Here is a 22,456-nt window from a genome sequence, read left to right as displayed (position 1 = left end):
TATTGGGCAGTTCAGTAATTAGGAGCCAAAACCAGGCAGGTACGCTGGTCACACTTGACTGGTCTGACTGATGATTAGGTCGTCTGACAATTGGGAGTGAACCATAGCAAGAAGTATCTGCGAAACTATTTGCTCCTTTTATGGGACCGATTAGTTTTATGACCATGGGCCTCGGTACAAGCGTGGTGTTGGAAGACAAGTTATACATGTACATCCGATATGGTGACTGTTTTTCGCTATTCATATTCTAAATACATTCATAATACCACAACATTTTAGTACTCCTTGAAACTTTACAATCACTTCAATATGTACAATAGATTGAACGAGAACACTTGATATATTGCAGATTATTAAATCATTGTCTCTATTATCAGCCGCTACGTTTGTATCGTTTGCATTGTACAAAGAAATATTTTATCTGTCCTTTTGTAGATTTAGCCTCAGAATGTGCTCATTCGAATTAGGAACGAAAATAATTGCTTATCATGAGTATATATGATACAGTTAAAAGTTACTTGTACACTGTAGATGTATTCACTTTAAAGTCGCATACGACCTTCGCGAGCGAGTTGAATGATCCAGGTTAATTGGAACGAAGTCTAGAAAGGGTTATAAAGTTTTGTATTTGGTAATGTGTAGGTTTGTTAAATATAATTTTTAAAATTCCTTTTATTTCAATATGTAAAAACATAACTATGCGCTTAAAAACAGAGCTGACTTGATGGGAGATAGCCACCTCAGATTGTCTGTTGGACACGGTTTAACCTTACTGTGTCCTCACCCTGGTTGTTGTTACCGTTGTTTTAAGGGATTAAGAGCTACGGCTCTTTGCATTTTTGGTTACAGCCTGTATCACTAAAGTGGATATGTGCAGGTGAACTCTTTTCAATTAGTATATGAAATGCCCCAAAATGTGAACTCCAGACAATAATAACCTGAGGGTAAATCCACGTGCGTCTGCCTTTCCCCTCGTTCACCTTCGAAATCCTTGATTATTATATCATGCCAGAGTTCTGAAATTCAGTGACAATGTTGCTGAACAGTAGAATCTGATGGACGTTTTGTGCAGAACCTGTTTGACACTATGGGTTCCAGGACCACTAACACTCTGAGCTGAAAAAGTTTGGTCCTAACCGCACCCAACATCTACAAGTTTGTAAGCTTGTAGACATCATTAAGAAGTAATTAACAGTCCCATGCTGAGACCTTTCTCAAAATTCAGACCGGTGGCAGGCTGCCAACAAAGAGAAGAAAATATCGCAACCCCGACACGAGTGTGCTCAGTCAAACAATGAACTTACGACCGGCAGAAACGTCGTATTTTAGGAACAGTGCTATAACAAGACATTTGAAATTTCTTACAAGCAGATACATTAGAGACAGTGACTAGACTACAGGTACGTAATCCGTATCAATCAAAGGTGTAAAAAAACTGAAAATCATATCCGTCGGAGACCTACCAAATTACCAAGTTTTATCATTGCTATATTTATTACAATGCAAATACTTTAGTGATACATTTTTAGAGGAGAGGGCATACACACAAGTATATTGCTTCCGTGTGTGAATGCAGGTTGTACTTGGTATCTCAGTTCTCAGTTGCATACCGGTTGTATAACTGAATTTGTATATGGAACCATGCGTACAGCATGACAATTACTTGCTATTCGTCAGTTTACAACACACATAACACGGTCAAACAATTTTAGGCACCGCTTTTGCGAGTTATTTAGTACAATAATGTTTTATTAAAATCTATTTCAATTTGTTTTCACCATTTTCCCTATTGGCAGTCGTTGTTACGTGCGTCACTAGGTAATTAGTACGGATTGACCTTGTTTATTGTTTCTATACTTTGAGGATTTCTGTGGCAAGTGGCGGACGTAATTCAAACTCCTTCCGCACTGACACCGCATCAAATATATTTGTGTACCGATTACATAACTCTAATGGACAGGTAGGGGTGGTAGTTCACCGGACGACACTGTGTATATTGGGCGGCTCCTTTGATATCTCCTCCAAACATACGTTTATTGAATGACCCCATTAAACGATGATGCACATCTCGATGAATATATAAAGGCACTAATTCATCTTTCATAAACATTTTTTTGTCTTTGTGCTTAATATATCAACATATCAACGAACATTTGTAAAACATGTATCCTAAAAAAAATAAACATTTTCAGGCTAGGTATTTGCCCACAGCAACACCTGCATAACTGTTTATTCACGCGTGGTGTGGTAGATCGTAATTGACCGAGAGCAGGTATTGTAGAATCACCTGTAAATAAGGCCGACACTGTAATTAGATACAACGTACTAATGAGAATTATCATAAGAAGGCTGTTGTTTTTTTCTGAACTGTTACCATTTTCATACCAAAAGTGACAATGCAGTTAAAAGTTGCTTTAGTGTCACAATATTCACTCACGTTTTCCTCAATCGCATTGAAACATAATTCCCACTGGTCAGTTCGAAACCGCATGTAATTAAATAATTATTTGGAGATTTCGTTAGAATGTAAGATATTCAGCCAAACGTTATGCAATAAAAGACGAATAGTTTCTTTCCATTAAAATACGCGCACGCGTACCTGTATATTGCATACCTAGTGTCACGTAATTTCCCAGTGTGATGTATCAACGGGACATAAAATGGGAAATGAAATAGAAACTAACTAAAATTTAATGTTGTGTAAAATAACTCCAATGAATTGGAGTACACGCACATGAATTCGTATGATAAACTGTCAGAACGTTTTGAGAGGTAAGGCCGGGTTCATTAAAGATCGCTACAATATGTAAAACAGGTGAAATTTGTAGAACTAAAGGAAACATCCAACCAAATGCCCTTTTTAAATAGTAATGTAATGATATAATATAAAGTATATTTCACATGATACAATATACTTTGCAAACAGTTAGTTGATGCTTGAAAGGGACTGATGAAAACATGGGCGAAATATTTTAATAACGCCGTAAAATAGTTGAATTAAGTAAAAATTAGTTAAATTTTGTGTCATGATACTTGAATAAATACATTTAATGTATTTGCGAAACAAAAACATGAGTTTTGAGTAAAGGAACATGTTCTCGCCAATGGGCCTGCCCATGGGCCAAACCTTTTTCTCGCCCATGGGCGAAATATTTCAATATCGCTTTAAAATCGTTGAATTAAGTTAAAATGAGTTTAATTTTGTGTCATGATACTTCAATGAATACATTTAATGTATTTGCGAAACAAAATCATGAGTTTTAAGTAAAGGAACATATATTCTCCCCCATGGGCCAAACCTTTTTCTCGCCCATGGGCGAAATATTTCAATATCGCTATAAAATCGTTGAATTAAGTTAAAATGAGTTTAATTTTGTGTCATGATACTTCAATGAATACATTTAATGTATTTGCGAAACAAAATCATGAGTTTTAAGTAAAGGAACATATTCTCGCCCATGGGCCAAACCTTTTTCTCGCCCATGGGCGAAATATTTCAATATCGCTATAAAATCGTTGAATTAAGTTAAAATGAGTTAAATTTTGTGTCATGGTACTTCAATAAATACATTTAATGTATTTGCGAAACAAAAACATGAGTTTTAAGTAAAGGAACATATTCTCCCCCATGGGCCAAACCTTTTTCTCGCCCATGGGCGAAATATTTCAATATCGCTATAAAATCGTTGAATTAAGTTAAAATGAGTTTAATTTTGTGTCATGATACTTCAATGAATACATTTAATGTATTTGCGAAACAAAATCATGAGTTTTAAGTAAAGGAACATATACTCGCCCATGGGCCAAACCTTTTTCTCGCCCATGGGCGAAATATTTCAATATCGCTATAAAATCGTTGAATTAAGTTAAAATGAGTTAAATTTTGTGTCATGGTACTTCAATAAATACATTTAATGTATTTGCGAAACAAAAACATGAGTTTTAAGTAAAGGAACATATTCTCGCCCATGGGCCAAACCCTTTTCTCGCCCATGGGCGAAATATTTCAATATCGCTTTAAAATCGTTGAATTAAGTTAAAATGAGTTTAATTTTGTGTCATGATACTTCAATGAATACATTTAATGTATTTGCGAAACAAAATCATGAGTTTTAAGTAAAGGAACATATTCTCGCCCATGGGCCAAACCTTTTTCTCGCCCATGGGCGAAATATTTCAATATCGCTATAAAATCGTTGAATTAAGTTAAAATGAGTTTAATTTTGTGTCATGATACTTCAATGAATACATTTAATGTATTTGCGAAACAAAATCATGAGTTTTAAGTAAAGGAACATATACTCGCCCATGGGCCAAACCTTTTTCTCGCCCATGGGCGAAATATTTCAATATCGCTATAAAATCGTTGAATTAAGTTAAAATGAGTTAAATTTTGTGTCATGGTACTTCAATAAATACATTTAATGTATTTGCGAAACAAAAACATGAGTTTTAAGTAAAGGAACATATTCTCGCCCATGGGCCAAACCTTTTTCTCGCCCATGGGCGAAATATTTCAATATCGCTATAAAATCGTTGAATTAAGTTAAAATGAGTTAAATTTTGTGTCATGATACTTCAATAAATACATTTAATGTATTTGCGAAACAAAATCATGAGTTTTAAGTAAAGGAACATATTCTCGCCCATGGGCCAAACCTTTTTCTCGCCCATGGGCGAAATATTTCAATATCGCTATAAAATCGTTGAATTAAGTTAAAAAGAGTTAAATTTTGTGTCATGATACTTCAATAAATATATTTAATGTATTTGCGAAACAAAATCATGAGTTTTAAGTAAAGGAACATGTTCTCGCCCATGGGCCTGCCCATGGGCCAGACTTCGCTCATGGGCAGGCCCATGGGCGACATAGTCTAAATATTGAGTTTTTAAACAATTTTTTTTTCATTTTTTCTTCCTTGGTATGTTCCCATGAAAACGGCATGTTTAATTTTGTAAATACCTTTAACCGAGACTGGGCAAAGAGCGTACAGTTTCTGGACTTTTGGGTTTCCAGAATTAAAATGGGACGTGTTAAATATGTTATTCCTGTAGTAAAGGGTATTAACTCTTCAACGACAAACATGGAGCTCTGATTGATGATTATGACTGATGCCGCCCCACACCATGACACCATGACGTACCAACTTGAAGCATGCCCAAGGCACGTTCACGTTCCTCTGCTTCATTTCTTGTATCAGTACCCTTTACGCCTGCAGCAACAAGTGATGTGGCTTTTAAAAGTCTGTTTTTTATAGCCCTATTCTGTATGCTTCCCGAGAAACAAAACACGTTTTCCATGATGTGCAGGCAATTTGTTGCGTTTTGGCGATTTCGGTCACAAAAAAAATAGGAATGTGTTTTTACGAGCTGTTCTTCTTCATGCTTCGCCCAGAACGTCGGATATTACTTATGAACTTATATATTTCATATGATTGAAGCCTGGATAAAAATACATCCATTTTCATAGTGGTGCGTTTTTCAATGCTGTTCAGTATATATTTCAGATTTTCGGTGGAAACATTTTGCTGTGAATTTTGCGAATGTCTACAGGTATTAAATTTTATGTATTTAGAATGGAAAACAAACAAGAATTTCTAACCAATGTGAAAGCACTGTCCGACTTAGCGACATGGCAACTAGCTGATGGCAACTGTGCAGATGATCCAGAAGTCAATCGCAAACGCATAGAATTATTGACATCAAGAGTGACTCCACGCCCTGTGTCTACTGTGCCAGCACAACCTCTAGGTAACGTCTGTACTAAGTCCTTCAAGTACTAAGTCCAACGACAAAGTTTGCTCAGACACGTCCGTACTGTTTATGGCAATAATAAAGTCACATGTGAACAGTGTAAACATACATTTACGAGACGGGATAACTTTGACAGTCACCGCTGTGACCTAAAACGGAAGTCAACAGAGAATGCTCCTTAACCAAAACATGTTCAGCCGCGAGATCTAGATGACAACAATAGACCACCGACACAACTTGAGACTTGTAACTGGTGTGGTCGTTGCAAGTGTCTACTACCAGGCTAACTGTTCTGTCAACACTGCTCGACAAAAGGTCGTGAATGTCTCTGTTGCCATCGGCCTCAGATCTATGTGATAGCTGTAGACGCAGGCAAGAAGGAAATGATGTCAGGAGTAACCAGGTCGGTGGAGGTCAGAGGTCAGGTCAGTGTATCAACCGCAACACTAACTTCAAATGATTCTAACTGTGTGGACATTCTCCAGTTTCTCGTAGATGAACAGACAAACATTGAATCGATATCGCATGTTTTCTTTGTATGAAATTGTTTCTAACGTTAACACTCAAATTTATAAAGTACCACAAACTTTTTTGAAATTGAGCAACAGTTAGCAGAGGCTTACCCCAAATTGTATACATCAACACAAGAGTTTCAGGCGGGAGGGAGTGGCTGGGTGCTGGACCATATTATTCACGTAGAGGCGAAAAAAGCTGAATATACACCCCTGGCACCAAGTTCCTATATTCCCTCTGCCTGAGTATCTGTCCAACAAGAAAGCTATTCTAAATATAAAAAAATGATGATAAAAATGTTTCATGTGGTCCATACTCGCTGCCTTGCATTCAATCCCATTTACGCAACATGCAAATAGAGTAAACAAATATTTCCCCTTTCAGTTAGAGCTCAATTCAGAGGGTATTGATATGTCTGTACCCCTATCCCAAATTTCAAAATTTGAAAAACAAAATGGTATATCTGTCAATGTAGTTGGTTTTGAGAAGATGGTGTGTTCCCTCTACACATCAGTTCAAATGGTTTCAGGCCAGCAGTCATTCTGTTGTTATTGAGCAAAGGAGACAACAGACACTTTTGTCTAATTCTCAGTTTCTGTAGGTTGATGGGGGACAGGACCAAACATCATGCCACCACATTTCATTGTAGACGATGTCTTCACGGGTTTACTTGGTTCGATCTATCAGAAGAATATAGTATTTACTGCTCTGCAAAAATAAAATGTTACCTGAAACTGAGGACAAAATGTGGGTTAAATTTAAAAGCATACAAAGACATTTTGGGGTCCCTTATGGAGTGGTTGTGGATTTTGAGGCCATTACAAAAAATGTGAGTGGTTGTCAACCAAGTCAGGTATCTCATTCATCCACCTATCAGAAACATGAACCTTCTGGTTGCTGCTATAAGGTTGTAAGTACTGACTCTAGGTATCATAGCAAGCCTGCGGAGGTCTACATTTCTCAATTTATCAATAAGCTGATGGAGCAACAGAAGGTTATTAATGAATATCTGAAGACATTGAACCTATGACACTGACTGAAAGTGACTAAAGAGCTTTTCAAATGGCTGATCAATGTCACACATATTGTCAACCATTCAGTGATGTCTGGTTATAATTATCGTGGAGCAGCACACCAAAAGTAAAATCTCCAATACCAATTTAAAAAGACAAAAGGTAGAGATGGAAAGAAATGGGAAAAATACTTTATCCCTGTGATCTTTCACAATTTCCGTGGTTATGACAGCCACTTAATCATGGAAAAAATAGATAAAACAGTCAGTCAAAAACTCAAATGTCTGGCTAACAATCTGGAAAAATCATTTCCTTCTCAATTCGCAAACTCAGGTTCATTGACTCCTTGCAGTTTCTAAATTCACCTATGGACACCTTGGTGAACAATCTCAGGGCTAAGGGGTCTACAAAATTGAAGATCTTTAGGGAAGAATTTCCAGATGAACAGCACATGAACCTGATGTTGATTTTATGGACGATGAATCAAAACTTGCCATGAGTGAACTTCCCACCCAAGATCACTTCTACATTACTTTAACTGAGAGTTCTATCTCAGATGTAGACTATGCGCATGCTCGGAATGTATGGTCTACCTTTGATCTAAAAACCATTGGAGAGTATCATGATCTCTGTATGAAAACTGATGTTTTGTTGTTAGCTGATGTTTTTGAAAACTTCTGGGGTACAGCTTTGACCTTTAATGGTATAGATCACGCTCACTATGTATCACTACCTGGCATGGCTTGGGATGCCATGTTGAAAATGGGAAATGTAGTGTTGGAACTCCTGACAGATTTGGACATGCATTTCATGATAGAAAGGGGATTGAGAGGAGGTATTTCCATGATCACGACCAGGTATGTGGAAGCTAACAATCCACATGTCAAGGACTATGACCCTAATGACCCTAACTAATTTCTATGGTCATAGCATGTCTCAGCGTCTCCCTGAACGAAATTTCCAGTGGGTGAGCGATGTTAACCAATCAAATGTTACAAATATCCCAGATGATGCAGATGTTGGATACATATTAGAAGTAGATTTGCAATATCCCAAAGAATTGCATGACAGTCACAGTGATGATCCACTAGCCCCTGAAGCAATGTTAGTTACTGACAACATGCTCTCCCCTTATTCTCAGCAGGGATGAGCAGTTAAAAGAAGCGTTGTGTATTCAAGGCCAGCCCTCTAAGAAACTTGTTCCCAATCCATATGACAAACATCATTATGTTCTGCATTATAGAAATTTGAAGTTTTTACTCAGCCAGGACTTGAAACTAACCAAAATTCATAGAGCTTTTAAGTTTACCAAGTCAGCCTTGCTAAAACCTTATATTGACTTTAATACAGAAAAGAGAAAACTGGCCAAAAACGAAGCAGATATAGCATTCCTTAAATTGGCAAACAGTTTAGTATTTGAAGCCTTTAAAATATTTTCAATGCTCATTTGGCTGCTGTACATTTGAATTTTTTTCACTGTATCTGAATCAGCCAGTGTATGATGGTTTCTCTATTCTTGACATGTCTAAAATTGTCATGTATGACTTTCACTATAACTTTACTGAGGCAAAATATTGTGACAAGGGTCAAATTCTGTTTCACAGACACAGATTCCCTGTGTTATCTGATTGAAACGTCTAACAGTTTTAACTCTCCTTTCCTCTATTTTCAAAGGCCAATGCCAAGGGACTTGGAAAGATGAAACATGAAGTTGGAGACTGCATTTTGGAATCTTTTGTGGGACTTAACCTCAAACTTTATTCACTTTCTTATGACGGAAAAGAAATACAAACAGCCAAGGTAGTCAGCAAAACCGTCATATAAAACAATTGAGACATAGCATGTACAAAGATTGTTTGTTTGGTCAAAAGCAATTCATATATAACCCCCATAAAACACAACCCATTATCCGATAGAGGTAACTGTGCATAGCGGACGGATATGTTATCTAAATAAACTTGGAAACATGGTTTGGTTTTACTTTGGTTTTTAGTCGTTTTCCCGTCCAATGACCACGACGTTTTCGTGTCTGCAGTGTCACTACCCAAAAGTCCAACTATACAAATTTGTATATGTTTTGGATAGATGAGCTATCCGATGTGCAAACTGTATGAATCCGCGTGTTCATCTGTATAAAATCTGCATAGCGTATTTTTACAAAAGTGTGCATATCGTTTTTTTCGAGTCATACCTCAATGAACCGCAAACAATACACAGTCAATTATTATAATTAAATTCGACAACGAAAACATGTGTTATCTACAATAGTTTAACCAAAAACAGTTGCACATATCAAAGCAGACATACATGACGAGAATGATAAACATTCTATGGGTAGAAATACACATTGTTGCGTGACATGAATCAGGTGATTGTCAGTTACCATCAAATTAGTCAAACATTAGTTTCCTGAGAATGGGAAGACATAGTTTGAAAAATAGGCGGGTTTGAAATGAAACCTGAATACATGAAATTTGTGGAACAAGTCGAGCGGGAAAAAACATGCGAGCGAGCCTGAACGTTTGTTGTTTACTTCCTTGTAATAACACGTGACCAATTCAGATAATCAGAATGACAATGGACACAATGAAAATTTAATTATAATCACTTCAAGGTGTTGAATTTGGTTTGTGTTTAGCTGTCGATTTGTGTCAGGTGATCAAGATAGCGGAGTGTAGATTGACCCGACTCGTCTAATTTTTAGAGCTTTACTGTGCCTGGGTTGTCTAACCATGCATGAGTGGTTTCTCCGTGGCTCAGTGTAATCACAGACCCTCATAATCTGTCTTGGAGAGACTATCAATAGGCACAGGGATATTAGGGTAGGGACAACTTGAGATGGAGATTATGAAGCAGTGTAGTTATTCAAATTCTCAGTAATGGAATAAGATTAATTGAAGGCAATGTAAGTGAAAAACATAGTTTATAACTTAAATACTTCAAACCACGTGCACAGATCAATCTTATGCTTGTCGTGAACAGTGAAATGTCTATGTGAAATAATTGTTGAATCTAATGCAAGCACAATCACTCATCCCTGACTATTTCCTTGGTTGTCTAATAGCTACTGTTTACCTGTTTAAAAACAGAAGTGAAGCGAAGGGGGTTGATACCCTGCCATTATCTGGCACAAATAATTCACTTTCCTGACAACTCTACAGGCCTGAAATTCTATGTGATGAAAGGTTATTCATGTCCGATCAACAAACGCCTCCTAATCCAAAGAAACGTCATAGGAACAGGAAAAAGAGAATATAAATTGTCAATGCAGGAGAATAACCAACCTAGGTTTTCTGCAGAAACAGATTCCTCTTGGCGTAAAGGGCACATCCCCTCGAACTTAGGTGACACCTCTGCTCCGGACACCCTGAATATGGCTACAGCTAACATTGTAAGTGAAGCTCTCAACGTAGTCTATTCCCCTGATTCTGTGACTCAACAAACTTTACAACTTCAACTGATGTTTGTTCCACAACAAAGATAATTGCCACAGGTAACGTACCCCTAGACTAACAGTTAGTCTCTGAAATCTTATATTACACAATATCCTTCTTGACTAAAAATAAAATAAAATTCCCTATGCTGATTTCAGAATAGAGCTAGCTTGAGCTGGCTAGACTTGCTTTTGTATGCGTTTCTAGATTTTTTTATTTTATTAAATAAATATATTCTACGTTACGGTGCAGGACTAACGTACCCCAGTAACCACATGTTATTAACTCAGAATCTAAATCAATACGCGACCACAGCTATCTTGAATACACTTGAATCGTGTTGAAACATGGGAACAGACGGAAGGCATACTCAGAGATTTTATAAAAACTTAAAAACTTGCCTGTAGTGAGACAGTAAGCTTTGAAAGAGTCCACATACTAGGTGCTCGACGATTTACAGGACAAAGGGAAATAGGAAACCTAGATGAATCATTGTCTAAGCTTATTTTCATAAAAGAGAGGGACTTGGTCTCGGAGCTGAACGGTAAATCATTCCAGAGTGCTGCAGTTTCCTGAAGAAATTAGTCAAAATAGAAAAGAAGTCCTTATGTCACGTATTATAGAGGCGCGAAACGGAAGGACGAAAGCGGCGATCGCGGCTGACAAATTATACATCAACAACGCTCTACAAACAGGTCACCGTGTTCCAGCAGTCGAACGGGGCTTAACTCAAATAACGCGATTGGAGAGGCTGGGTAGCCATGCTCGTGACACACGGATCAATAACTCAGCATTTTCCGATATTCTGTACACCAGTGGTGTAGCTTCTTCAAGCTTCTCGTGACAAGAATTGTATAGAGGCTCCAGAGACTGTGAGTAAAGTCCGATATAATGACTTTCCATGCTGAGAGTGAAATCAGTGTGTGTCCCCCACACCCGACATGACCTTCATATACATGTAGTATCTGTCCCTTTAAGTCAGACAGACAGACAGACAGTTTATTCTGTATTTTAGGCATCAAGGCCTATAGTACAATGTAGATTGGATATTAACATTGTTACGTGATGTACATGATCAGATTTTATATCAAGTTACACATTCCTCATTATAAAGACATGTTTTAAGAAAACAGAAACAGCATGGATCATATCAGGATTTTCAGAATTTAGCAGATTTATCATTAACTGACAGTCTTTAAAAGTACCTTGCAACATGGGAAGAAATTTATCCCTTAAATTAGAATACGTTTCACATGTAAGTAAGACATGATATTCATCCTCTACTTTCCCGAATGAACAGTTTGTACAAATAGAGTTCATGATATCACCGTCTTTGGACTTGCGACATATATTTACATTAAAATTATGCAATGAAATTCTAAGTTTACAATACGCTCTGATTAAACTTTTATCATTTAAACAAGCTAAATATCTCTCAGTTTTTAACAATGATTTTACTTTGCTGTAATTGCTGAGATAAAGTGATTCAGAAATACTTTAGTGCCACTGTTGACAAAATATATCCTTCAGTCTTTGCTTAAATGAATATAAAAATAACTGTGGATCTCCCACATCTTGAGAAATCCATACACATGAAAAGCCACTAACAATTGATAGATTTCTCACATCTGAAACCCAATTATTTTTTTCCATTATCATCAAGTACCTTTAACATTTTGTAACACTGATATGGGTATCTATCAGGCATCATTCTAAGTAGCTTAATCCAATACTTAATTATGCTTAATTGGCTGGCTACAAAAATATATCTATGGCCTGTGTCACCAAGGATTGCCTTATTTGAGGCAAACTTACCAACACCTAGAACACATTTGAAATATGAAGTGTGAACTTTTTCAATTGCAGCGTAATACTTAGCACCCCATATTTCAGAACCATACAAAAGTATAGGCATAATTTTGCCTTAAAAATAGTACATGCTGTAGACCATGACAATCTAGAGGAGACCATAAGACCTAAATATTTATAGTAATGATAACATACGTGTTGACGTGTCTATACTTTATATCTCTACAACAGATAAAGGAGAAATGCAATGTTTAAGTTCTGTACAAGACTGTACAGCATGTAAACAAAATCTACACAAACCTGTGATAAGCCATGTTAATACTGTACACAGTGACGGATATACTTGTAGTAATGATATCGATGATTGCCCATCACGCCAAAACTTACTAATGTGATGAACTTAAATCTTGAGTCAGTTACTACTATAGAACTTGTGAATACTATCACTAAACAGGCAATTATAGATACTGAGGTAGTGACGCTATATTTTTATACTGTTGGATCTGTATAATTTGTACTGATCTGTGTACGCAGACTATGTTTGATAACCCTGACCTGGATAGTATAATACTTGCATCATCCCTTACTTACTTACTGACTGACTGACTGACTGACTGACTTACTTACTTTGGAGATTTAACGTGCGCTTTCCGACTGATGCGTATTTCGCACACGGGCCCGGCCAGGCCATTTAATGTGTTTACGAAAGGGGCGAAAGTGGTCTGTGCAACCCAAGAGGGGGCTTTAGAGGCTGCTTATATAGAATTTGGGAATTTTGAGATTTGGAATAGATGCCGATGGGGTTGGGGAGGAGAACTAAGGGAGCTGGGTATGGTGGATGTTTGTTTGTTTATGTGATTTTGATTTGGTAGATTATTGTGTTTTTAGATGCGTTTTATTAGTTCCGTTTTGATTAAGAATACGCCTAAGGCCTTTAAGTTTTCTAGTTTATTTTGTGGGTTTAGTATTGCTTCTAGAGTGAGAGACTTGTTTAGATTGAGGGTGGTTTGTAATGCGGTTCGATGTGTTAGGTAGTGTGTGCAGTGGATGAGTGCGTGTTCTGGGGTTTCTAGTTGTTTGCAGTGTGGGCAGTTACCTGAAGTGTGTTTTTTAATTTTTTTTTAGATGGTTATTTAGGTTGGTGTGTCCTGTTTGGAGTTTAGTGATTACTCTGTCGATTTTTTTTGACGGATGGAGAATTTTTGGTTTGGTTAGTGGTTTGCTGAGCACTTTTTTGATTTGGCTATTTGAGTTTAGATATAGGTTATGCCATTTTTCTTGTGATTTTTTGCTTGTTTACGCTTTTAATTTCTGATTTTGAGCTGGGTAAGTTAAAGCTTATTTCTGGGATTTTGAGGGATAATTTAGCTGCTTTATCGGCGTTTTCATTACCGTATATTCCTACGTGGGCGGGTATCCACAAGAAGGTTATATGTTTGCCTGCCTTAGTTAGGTCGTTGGAGCTTTTAAGTATTTGATTTATTAATTTAGGTCGGTTTTTGGTATTTTTGTTTTGAAGGGCTTGCAGTCCACTTAGGGAGTCAGTAAGTAATAGGATTTTTTGTGGTTTTTGGATTCTTGATTATGGAGGGCTGAGGCCATGCCCATTAGTTCGGCCGTGAATATTGATTGGTTGTTTGGGAGTCGGAAGGATTGTGTGGTTGTAGTTGGTCGTGTGGTATGGACTCCGAAACCTGTGTGTTTGGAGATCGGATCTGAGGATCCGTCCGTGTAGATGTGACACCAATTTGGCCAATTTTCGTGTATGTATGCTAGTGTGGTAGTTTTAGCTATGTTTGGGTCGGTTTGTTTATTTATTTGGCTAGCTTGTGTTGTGTCTATTTGGGGTATTTTAAGTTTAGGGGTGAAGATATTTGATTGTTTGCAGTTTTGTTTAAGATTTTTAATTTGGTGTTCTTTGGGATATTGGGGTAAGTAAGGGGTGTTTACGAGCTAGAGCTTGGTTTTTGGGGCTGATGTTTTGGTTTATTAAGTTTTGGATGAGAGGGTTTGATTGGGACGCGGCCCAGAAATTTAAGCTTAACTGTTCCCTGCGTAGACTTAGTGGCATTTCTCCTGTTAAGGCCTGAAGTGAGGTGTAGGAGGTGCCATGTTGGGTGCGTGTAATTAGTTTGAGAGCCTGATATTGTATGGAGTCAAGTTTTTTAGATAGAGAGTTGTTTAGGGTGTTGTATATGGCGCAGCCGTAGTCTAGTTTTGATCTAATTAGTGATATGTAGAGAGAGAGGTGTTTAGGTCTTTACTGCATTTAGTTGTTAGGTTTTGGATGTGAGCATCCCAGGTGAGATGTTCATCGAAAATAAGTCCTAAGAATTTGGTTTGTTTGATTGTTTAGCTGGAGGATTGGGGAGGCGGGTTTCATGTTTTTATGTTTGAATACTATTCCTGTTGTTTTTTCTGAGTTAAGGGAGAAGCCCCATTTGTTCAGCCCATTGTTTTTTTTTTGGAGTCAATTTTGGGCCATCTTCATGCTTTTAGTACGGATCCATCATCCGCGAATTTTGATGTGTTTACTTTGGGGGATAGGTCCTCGAAAAGATCGTTAATCATTATATTGAAGAGGGTGGGGCTGAGGATACTGCCCTGTAGAGTGCCATTTTCTAGGGGACATTGGTCCGATACAGTTTGGTCTATACCCACGGTTATTTTACGATTGTTTAGGAAGTCCTGGATGTAGTTTATTATCTGACCTTTGAGTCCTATTTTTTGAAGTTTTTGTATTAGCCCATCGTGCCATACCATGTCGAAAGCTTTAGAGAAGTCTAAGAAGATGCCTGTGGGATATTGTTTATTTAGTTGTCCTGTCTTAACATCTTGTTCTAGTCGGGCGAGGTTATCTAGGGTTGAGCGGCCAGGAGTGAAACTGCTTTGATCTGGGTTTATGATGTTATTTAGGGTTAAGTAATGTTGTAATCTATTTTTAGCCATTGATTCCATTACTTTATATGAGTTAGATTTTTTTAATTATTTGGTAAGAAGTTAGGTCTAATCCTGGGGCTGTGCCCTTTTTCCTGTTTTGGATTACGTAGAGGAGCTCCTCCATTGTGTAGGGTTGATTTATTTCTCGATTGTTATTGTTTGGTTCTTTTGTGGGTTTGTTTTCTGTTTTAAGTTTATCTTGGAATTTTTGTGTGAGCTTGTGGTGGGTGCGGTTTCTCGGTAGGGGCCCCAGACAGAGCTGTCGGTTATGGGTGTGGTGTTTGTTTGTGGGATGGTGTTTGGGTGTGGTGTAGGGAGGAGTGTTTTAGATGCAGGTGTAGCAAATTTTCGTGTTTGGATTTTGGCCGTGTCTATGTTTATGTGTTTGTTGGCCTGCTGGGTGAGTGTGTGTCTGTATGGGCATTGGTTTGAAAGTGAAGTGTGTTGGGTGGATTTGCAGTGGATGCACCAGGGTGTGCATGTGCATGGGCAGTCGGTTTGTGCGCATTTTTTTACATTTAGTTTTACGGTATGTGCATTTGGAGGCAGTGTGGTTGTATTTGAGGCACTTTGAACATTGCTTAACCTGCATTATATAGGGTTTGACTTCTAAGTTGGTGTGGGCTCCGAAGGATATGTGTTTGGGGGCTTCAGGGAATTTAGCGGGGTTTTTTAAGTTGATTATGACAATGGAGGTTGGGACCGTTTTTCCGTTTCTAGTTGAGGTTATTCTACGCGTGCTGGTGATTAGGGGTTGAGGATTTTGGTCTTGGTTTATGTTAGCTTCTAGAGAGTATAATTGTAAGTCCTCAGTTGTTCCCCTTGGGTTAACCCTAATTACGCCTCGTGTATATTGTTGCCAATTAGGTGTTTGTTTGATTACCGTGACGTGGAATATTTGAGTTATTTTATTTGCTGCGTTGTAAGATTGTCGGTTTGGGAAGATTATCTGGTATCCTTTGTTGGCTTTTTTAATATTGTTGTAATTTATTTTTTCTCTTTTAAACCAAAGTCCTATTTTATCTGCCGAAAGTTCTAGTGAGAGAGTGGTGCCTGAGCCTGCTGAGAAGAAGAAGAGGGCGAAGGTGGTGAGGAAGGCGGCCGGGGAGGGTGTGGGCGATGGAAGTGGAGTGGATGTGTCGAGTTTGCGTTTTTGGGTGTTTTGAGGTGGCGAGTTAGCTGGTTTGGTGGGGGTGGTGTGTGTCGTGTTTTCGCCATACTCGGTCGGGACGATGTTTAGCCTGGCTAAAACCTTATATTGACATTAATACAGAAAAGAGAAAAGAAAAGAAGCAGATATAGCATTCCTTAAATTGGCGAACAGTTTAGTATTTGAAGCCTTTAAAATATTTTCAATGCTCATTTGGCTGCTGTACATTTGAATTTTTTTCACTGTACCTGAATCAGCCAGTGTATGATGGTTTCTCTATTCTTGTCTAAAATTGATTGTCTAAAATTGTCATGTATGACTTTCACTATAACTTTACTGAGGCAAAATATTGTGACAAGGGTCAAATTCTGTTTCACAGACACAGATTTCCTGTGTTATCTGATTAAAACATCTAACAGTTTTACCCTTCTTTCCTCTATTTGCAAAGGCCAATGCCAAGGGACTTGGAAAGATGAAACATGAAGTTGGAGACTGCATTTTGGAATCTTTTGTGGGACTTAACCTCAAACTTTATTCACTTTCTTATGACGGAAAAGAAATACAAACAACCAAGGTAGTCAGCAAAACCGTCATATAAAACAATTGAGACATAGCATGTACAAAGATTGTTTGTTTGGTCAAAAGCAATTCATATATAACCCCCATAAAACACAACCCATTATCTGATAGAGGTAACTGTGCATAGCGGACGGATATGTTATCTAAATAAACTTGGAAACATGGTTTGGTTTTACTTTGGTTTTTAGTCGTTTTCCCGTCCAATGACCACGACGTTTTCGTGTCTGCAGTGTCACTACCCAAAAGTCCAACTATACAAATTTGTATATTCTTTGAATAGATGAGATATCCGATGTGCAAACTGTATGAAACAGCGTGTTCATCTGTATGAATCTGCATAGCGTATTTTTACAAAAGTGGGCACATCATTTTTTTCGAGTAATACCTCAATGAACCGCAATAAATACACAGTCAATCCTTATAATTAAATTCGACAACGAAAACATGTGTTATCTACAATAGTTTAACCAAAAACAGTTGCACATATCAAAGCAGACAAACATGACGAGAATGATAAACATTCCATGTGTAGAAATACACATTGTTGAGTGACATGAATCAGGTGATTGTCAGTTACCATCAAATTAGTCAAACATTAGTTCCCTGAGAATGGGAAGACATAGTTTGAAAAACAGGCGGATTTGAAATGAAACCCGATTACATGAAATTTTGTGGAACAAGTCGAGCGGGGAAAAAACAGGCGAGCGAGCCTGAACGTTTGTTGTTTACTTCTTGTAATAACACGTGACCAATTCAGATAATCAGAATTACAATGGACACAATGAAAATTTAATTATAATCACTTCAAAGTGTTGAATTTGGTTTGTGTTGAGCTGTCGATTTGTTTCACGTGATCAAGATAGCTGAGTGTAGATTGACCCGACTCGTTTAATTTTTAAAGCTTTACTGTGCCTGGGTTGTCTAACCATGCATGAGTGGTTTCTCCGTGGCTCAGCGTAATCCGTGTAGTCACAGACCCTCATAATCTGTCTTGGAGAGACTATCAATGGGCACAGGGGTGTTAGGGTAGGGACAACTTGAGATGGAGATTATGAAGCAGTGTAGTTATTCAAATTCTCAGTGATGGAATAAGGTTAATTGAAGGTACTGTAAGTGAAAAAAACGTAGTTTGTAACTTAAATACTTCAAACCACGTGCACAGTTGAATCTTATGCCTGTCGTGAACAGTGAAATGTCTATGTGAAATAATTGTTGAATCTAATGCAAGCAAAATCACTCATCCCTGACTTTTCCTGGGCTCTCTGTTTACCTGCTGTCTGTTTAGCTACTGTTTACCTTTTTAAAAACAGAAGTGAAGCGAAGTGGGTTGATAACCTGCCATTATCTGCCACAAATAATTCACTTTCCTGACAACTCGACACACTCTACACGCCTGAAATCCTATATAATGAAAGTGTCATAGCTTTCTTCTAACACCATTTTCAAATCGTAGCCTGTATTAAGGAATATATTTTAGATCTTAAATCAGAGTATAACGGACAGCCTGAGCTGGAGGCGCGCGTGGATATGTTGACAGTTTTTACGTAGTTACTGTTAAAACCGAATGTTTGCGAGGAATAATACGATTTCTGAATTCAGTTACAACAGTAACTGTACATGTATTTGTTACATAAGTCATTTCATTCAAATTTGTTTGGTATGGTATATGTCTTACAATTGTTTTAGGATGGAAGGTACAGTTACCAAATAAAATATGCTGAAATATCAATTCATTATGACCATATTTCATAATCTATTTTTTAAAGTAACCCTACTTACATTAAAGATATATATTAAAGAATATAGTACTTAAAGACATTGCAACAAACCGAATAATCAGGGGGGAGACTTTATACTGAGGGCGTCGCGAAATATATCCGCCCGGGGGAGATTTTATTTCAGAACAGATTCTCCGGGGGAGAATCTGTACCGGTATAAAATCTCCGGGGGAGAGTTTATACCGGGACACCAGCACACATGGTCAGTCCTACTGGGAATTAAGGGTCCGTTAGGCAATATAACAACCTACTTGAATAAATCCTTAAATAATGACACAACCATCCATGGTTACAGCCGATCAACCGCTGACACCTTGGATGTTGTGATATATAGTTATATGACGTAATGAAGGCCTGAGTTGTATATATACGGCGGTCGGTGGTAGTAAACTTCCAAACACTCAACAGCCCCCAAGGCAACAACACCTCCCCACAAGCAAGCACAACAAGAAAACACAAACACCGAGGAAACCACAGCTACGCCCAACACGCAAGCACAAACTCAACCCTCCACACCACAAGCACATCCACAAGCCTCCCACATGGAAACTCATACAATAAAAACCAACCTAAACGACGAAGACGAGTATTCTTCCACCGAGGAAATAAATGAAATAACCTTCTCAGCCAGTAAAACAAACAAAAACTTCAAGCGCAAAACTCTTCAATTAACTAGCACTAAAACTCTTAATAACCTCACACTACTCGTAGCCTACATGTATAAGCAAAGCTCACCAAATGCTAGCACTAAAGCTTTTCACTCAGTAGCGCAAAAACTAAAACACACAACTCTCTCCTTCGAGTTATTTCTCTTCCAACTAAGGGAAGCTACCAATTAAACAAATCCTAAAACTCAAAACAAACTGACAACCTCTCATCCCCCAAAATGGAAGGACTAAATATATTTCAGTGGAACGCCAACGGATTAGCCTCCCACGGCCAGGAATTAAAAGCTAAATTCAAACGAGACAAAGGATCCTCAGATCCGATCTCAAAACACACAGGTTTCGGAGTCCACATCGCACAACCAACCAAAGACACACAATCTTACCGACTCCCAAACAACCAATCCATATTCACGGCCGAACTAATGGGCATGGCCTCAGCACTACACAATCAGCAATCTAAAAAACACCAAAAAATCCTCATCCTAACCGACTCCCTCAGTGGACTACAAGCCCTCAAAAATAAAAACACTAAAAACCGCCCCAAACTAATAAATCAAATACTCAATAGCTCAAACAACTTAACTAAGGTAGGTAAACAAATAGAGTTCATTTGGATCCCCGCCCACGTAGGAATCTTTGGAAATGAAAAGGCAGATAAAGCAGCAAAATTATCCCTTAAACTCCCAGAAATAAGCCTAAACTTACCCAGCTCAAAATCAGAAATCAAAAGTGTCACTAAACAAAAAATTAACAAAAAATGGCAAAATATATACCAAAACTCAAATAGCCAAATCAGGAAAGTACTCAAAAAAACCCTCAATAAACCCAAAATACTACACCCATCCAAAAAAATCGACAGAATAATTACCAAACTACAAACAGGACACACCAAACTAAATAATCACCGTAAAATAGCTAAACTACACACAACAGGAAACTGCCCACATTGCAAACAACAAGAAACACCAGAACACGTACTCATTCACTGCACACACTACCAAACACATCGAACAACACTACAGACCACCCTAAATCTTAAAACCGGACTTACACTAGAATCAATCCTAAATCCACAAAATGAATTAGAAAAATTCAAAGCCTTAGGCATATACCTAATAAAAACAGGACTAATTAGTCGCATTTAAACCCCAAATAAAATATTAAAACCAAAACTACCTTATTAGATAACCACCCAACACACACAGCTCCCTTAGTTCGTCCCCCACCCACTCTTGGCATTCTTTCCAAATCTCAAAATTTCAAAATTACTATATAAGTAACCCCTAAAGCCCCCTCCTGGGTTGCACAAACTCACTTTTCCCCTTTTTGGAAACACATTAAATGGCCTGGCCGGGCCCGTGTGCGACATACGCTTGCAGTCGGAAAGCGCACGTTAAATCTCCAATATAAGTAAGTAAGGTCCACACATAGTCTGTATACAGGAAACTAAATTCTCTACTAAAGTACTCACGGAAATGAAAAAAAACCTGTTTTTCTCAATTTAAAAATCGACACAAAGTGTTACGTAGCTGTAAATACGAAATAACAAAACAACTCGAAAAGTACTAGTCTGGATTTGCTAGTTTGATCTCAGTGAACAATAAAAAATGTACTTTACAGGAGGTAATTTGTCGTCACTTTCAACATTCAAAGATAAAAGTAAGTCCAAACTGACATAGCAGAAACAGACTATGGGCATTATGCACTTGTTCTCACCTGTCGTCGTCAAGGTGTCATAGGTCACCTTGATCTGGTTATGCTCTGTTTCACAATAGTCTGTTTTATTCACATTTTTACACACTTTTACGTGTAAAAAGGCATAAAAACATTTGATACGCTGTATTTGTGCCACGGCCCAATTAGTACTAATTTAGTTGTTTGAATATTTACATATTTTGTATATTAACTGCATTTATTTAAGATCTGAGGTCGAAAAAACAGGGTTTTTTTCATTTCCGTGAGTACTATAGATCTAAATTCACCCAACCAAACTATAACTCAATAAGAACTGACCGAGCCAAAACAAACCCAGGTAGAGCCGGAGGCGGCCTAATCATATACGTCAGGAAAGACTTAAACTGCAAAGAATTAAAAATAAACACACCAAACCTTGACGCAAACGGTATCCAAATAACAAATAACAACCAAAAAATTAATATCATAAATATATACCACTTGGAAGAAAAACAGGTCAAACCTGAGGATTTAAACACCCTCCTCCAAATAGGCAATAAATCTACAATCTTCCTAGGAGACTTTAATGCCCACCACCCTACCTGGGGTATAGAAGATAAAATAGATAAACACGGAAAACTCATCTCAGCATGGATAGAACAAAATGACCTAATACTACTAAATAACAACCAACCTACCAGATACGACAAAATACACCACAAAATGTCGGCTATCGACTTAACCATATGCACCCCAGATTTAGCCCAAAGTATTCAATGGGAAGTACACGGAGTACCACTAGGTAGTGACCACTTCCCCATAAATATAACTATAGGAGACGTAAACATCCCAACACCAACCCCAAACCAGGAACCTACATTTCACTTCAACAAGCTGAGTGGGACAAATTTCAGGACATTTGCAACCAGGCTAACCTAGCTGACCTAGAAAGTAACGACCCCGAAATCTACTGTAAAAACCTAACTGACTATATAACAAGAAAACATTGACGCAGAGCATCAAAGTTCCCCGCCATATGTGATGCCTCACAAACGCATAATTATGATGTTACTGAAAGGCATGAAGGAGCATAACTATATTAACCACAAATAACACAACGCGGTTGTGGAATTTTTTTAAAATT

The 22,456-nt window shown here is 37.8% G+C and overlaps 1 pseudogene; it reads left to right on the top strand.

Moving 5' to 3' along the window:
- The first annotated feature begins 5,576 nt into the window (after window positions 1-5,576).
- Window positions 5,577-8,195, top strand: LOC139479636 (uncharacterized; annotated as a pseudogene).
- Window positions 8,196-22,456: the final 14,261 nt, after the last annotated feature.

This window comes from Haliotis cracherodii, unplaced genomic scaffold, assembly GCF_022045235.1.
Source record: "Haliotis cracherodii isolate W230 unplaced genomic scaffold, xgHalCrac1.p SCAF_4, whole genome shotgun sequence".
In the NCBI taxonomy this organism is placed as follows: domain Eukaryota; kingdom Metazoa; phylum Mollusca; class Gastropoda; order Lepetellida; family Haliotidae; genus Haliotis; species Haliotis cracherodii.
Note: the sequence above shows the minus strand (reverse complement) of the source record. Positions and strands in the feature narration are given on the sequence as shown.